A 3474-nucleotide genomic window follows, 5' to 3' on the forward strand; every position below is an offset into this window, starting at 1 on the left:
GCTGCCCTGCTCCCAGAGCAGAACCTTCCCTGTGTGCTTGGAGCCCCAAAGTGCCACCCTGCCGCAGGGCGAGGTGGAGGCACTGCTGCCCATCAAGGTGCCCTCTGCTTCCCCCCCTCCCTGTGCCCACACTGCCTTTTGGGGCAGCTGGCAGGCTGGGATCTCACCTGGATGCTCTGTCCCTCACTAGGTTGCAGGAGGACCCACATGTCGTGTCCTCCTCCGTGCCAAGGTGGCTGTGCCCTCCCTCAGCCTCTCCAGGGCCAGGCTGGAGTTCTCTGCTGTCCAGTGTGGGCAGTGCCAGGAAGAGACCATCCGGCTCTACAATCAGCTCCCACTGCCCTGTCAGTGGTTCCTCAGCAGGGAGGAGCCTGCTCAGAAGGTAAAGCACAGACAGGGTGTGACTTGGAGCCTCTTGGCTGCCTTTCTTTCTCCTCTCTTGTCCTCTCTGCTCCTCTGGCTGCTCGAACGCTTGGGCTCCAGCTGGGCTGAGGAGGCTTTGGAGGGTGCAGAGCAAAGCTGCAGCCCCTGGGCCTGTTCACCAGCTGGTGCTTCACTTTCTGCCATCTTCACCCCTTGCTCCTCTTCTGAGGAGCACCCTCCCCAGCTGCCTCTCCTGCCTCCACATTTTGCCACCAGTTCTAGGCCAGTGCTGGCCACATCTGGTTTGGATGTGTGCTCTTACCCAATGAGTGCCAGCACTGCAGGAAGCCAGCTGTGTCCTGCCAGAGCAAGGAGACCTCACCCCCCTGGTTTTGTGCTCAGGTGGACAAAGCTTTGCCAGCCAGCAGGCGTCAGAAGCTGCTGCAGGAGCTGAAGGCCAAGGCCTCTGTCTTTGAGGTGCTTCCCTCAGCTGGAGTCCTGGACCCTGGGCAGTGGTGCAACCTGCAAGTTAGATTTTCCCCCGTGGAAGAGGTGAGCTGGGTGGATGTCAGCCCCAGGAGGTCTGGCAGGGCAGTGTGGGAAGGAGAGCCCAGGCAGGGAGCAGGAACTGAGCTCCGCCCCCACAGGCAGCTTGCTGCACGCTCAGCTTCCCCTGCTGAAGCCTCTGCAGAGGGGGCTTGGAGAGCCAAACACTGAGCAGAGGACACTCCCCTCCCTCCTGTCTGGCTCCTCTGCCCCTCTTCTTTGGCTGCTCTTTGCCCAACACAGCAGTGCCAGGGCACTGGGCAGGATAACCCTGTGGATCTTTCTGCTAAGCACTGCACTGTCCCAGGGAGGGCTCCAGGGCTGGGCATCTCCCACCTCTTTGGGCAGCCTGGGCCAGAGGCTCAGCATTCAGCTTCCAAAACATCTCCTTTCCTTGGGGTCTGCATCTCCCTTTTTCAGTTCCAAACCATCCCTCCTTGCCCTCTTTTCTGTTCTCCATTCCCCTCAGAGGTGCTGCTACCATCCCTGGCCTTGGGGCATGGGGTGAATTTGAGGCCCTGCCACCTGGCACTTCATGGAGGAGCTTTCTGCACTTCTCTCTTTTCAGAAGCCCTACCTGAGCCACCTGAAGATCAACATTTGCCAGAGCAGCCAGCACCTCCAGCTGCTGGTCTCGGGCAGTGGGTTGGAGCCACGCCTGGAGTTCCAGCCTGAAGTGCTGGAGCTGGGGCCAGTGCTGCCATCCAGCCCCGGGGCACAGGGCACAGTGGTGGTGAAGAACTCTTGTGAGTTCCCCATCGAGCTTTACTCCTTGGAGTTTGACCAGCAGTACCTTGCTGAGGAGCAGGTAAGAGACAAAGTCTGGTCCCCAAGGCCACGTTCCTGGAGCTTCAGGGCACTGCAGCATTCCCAGCCTCGTGCCAGGGAGCTGGAGACAGAAGCCAGGGCAAAGCCTGGTGGTGTTGCAGGGTTAGCTCCTCTGCTGGCAGGCTGTGGAGGGGCTTGGCTAGTCCCTGGTGTTGGGAGGGAGGCCCGAGGGAGAAGATGGCTTGGCTGGGGAGCTGCTCCTGTGCTGGAGCTCCAGCAGTGCCTCCCACGAGTGGTTTCTCTTTGCCATGCACAGATCCTGCGGCAGCTGCAAGACTACGACTGCCGCAGGACCTTGCTGCTGCCTCCATGTGCCCCAGGGGAGCAGCTGCCTCCAGAGCTGCTAGAGGGCTGTCAGGGCCAGAAGAGGCTGCAGGATGAGCAGGCCAGGTCCAATCCTCAAGACCCAACAGCCCAGGACAAGGCTGAAGGTTTGACGTTGGTTGTCTCGAGTGGAGGCTCAGCAGGGAGCCCAGCCCCCTTCCCCTGAGCTCTCCTCACTCCCTAGCTTGGTGGAGCAGGTCCAGGGTGACACTTGTGACAGCCATGAGAGCAAGCAAAGCAAGCTTCTGTCTGCCCTGTCTGGGGAAGAACTCAAAATGTCCCCTTGCAGGAGGGCCAGGGCCAAGGCAGAGGTCTGGGAGTTTTCCTCAGCTTCCCCAAAGGAACATCTTTGCCCCGGGAGCTGCTGGGGTCAGGCTGATGGTGAAGCTGTCCTGGGCAGCTCAGCGCCTTTGCTCTCCTCCCTGGCACTGCAAGCTGAGGTGCTCTGGGTGACCTCCTAAGGGCTGTTCTGGTGAATTCAGAGCCAAGCCACATCTACTGCAGTGACATTTCTAAAGCACCCAGGTGGAGCCTCTCCCTTGGGGCTCTGTCAGATGCCCCTTTCTGCCTGTGCCCTCCTTACTCAGCAGGACCTGGGACCAAGCTCCCATGAGGACCATGTAGACAGTTGATGGAAGGAGATTTGTCTCAGTCCTTTTAGGTGTTGCTGCATGCTCTGCTTTCCTTTTTCTGCCACCCCATTTACTTATGGGCATGTTCAGCAGCATCAAGGGCAGAGCCTGATCTGCACAAGCTGAAAGGAAGTCCATGGATGTGACATTGGTTTGAGCAGAGTCTCCTCTGCCAGGATCTGAGGGGCTGGAGGGGATGAGGAGGATCACAGGTAGGCAGGAGGCTGACTCCTCTACACATTTCTGCACAGCTGAGCATCAGCCAAGCTCCACCAGCATCAAGGAGGCCACAGAAGAGCTGGAGGCCAGCCCAGTCCGCAGGGCCCTCGCCCGGTACCTCAGCGTCGCTGAAGGAGCCCCACAGCGCAAAGGGATCGTGCTCATCATCCATGGGGCACCCCTGGCAGGTACCTGAGCTGGAGCTCTTGGCTGTGAGGAGGGGGGAAGCAGGAGAGGCATGTCCTGCTGGAGCACGGTGCTGGGTTGAGCAGTTGAAGCGATGCAGGGGGAGGCACAGCTCTGCTGGGGTGGTCCCAGGCCCTCAGCAGCTGGTGCCAGTGGTGTGGCTCATCTGGTGTCCATGCAGCTGGGCTCTGGTTCCCCCCAGGAGGGTGACCATGTGCCCCTTGCTGCATGGCAGCACGGTGCCTGGTGTCCCTGTTGCCTGTGGAGCAGTGCCGAGCCCGGCCCGAGCCCTAAACTGTGCCCAGCTGCTGCCTGAGGCAACGCCAAGCGGCACAGGCCAGGGGATGGTCTGAGTGGTGGTGGCACAGGGCTCAGA

The 3474-nt window shown here is 60.4% G+C and overlaps 1 long non-coding RNA gene across 1 annotated transcript; it reads left to right on the plus strand.

Moving 5' to 3' along the window:
• The first annotated feature begins 202 nt into the window (after positions 1–202).
• LOC137454923 (uncharacterized) lies at positions 203–1526 on the plus strand. The gene is made up of 3 exons (XR_010990718.1): positions 203–382; positions 766–915; positions 1478–1526. It is a non-coding gene; the product is annotated as an uncharacterized lncRNA (long non-coding RNA).
• The last annotated feature ends 1948 nt before the right edge of the window (positions 1527–3474 follow it).

The sequence above is a fragment of the Melanerpes formicivorus genome, unplaced genomic scaffold (assembly GCF_026170545.1).
Source record: "Melanerpes formicivorus ecotype bairdi unplaced genomic scaffold, bMelFor1.0.p_v2 SCAF_88, whole genome shotgun sequence".
NCBI lineage: Eukaryota > Metazoa > Chordata > Aves > Piciformes > Picidae > Melanerpes > Melanerpes formicivorus.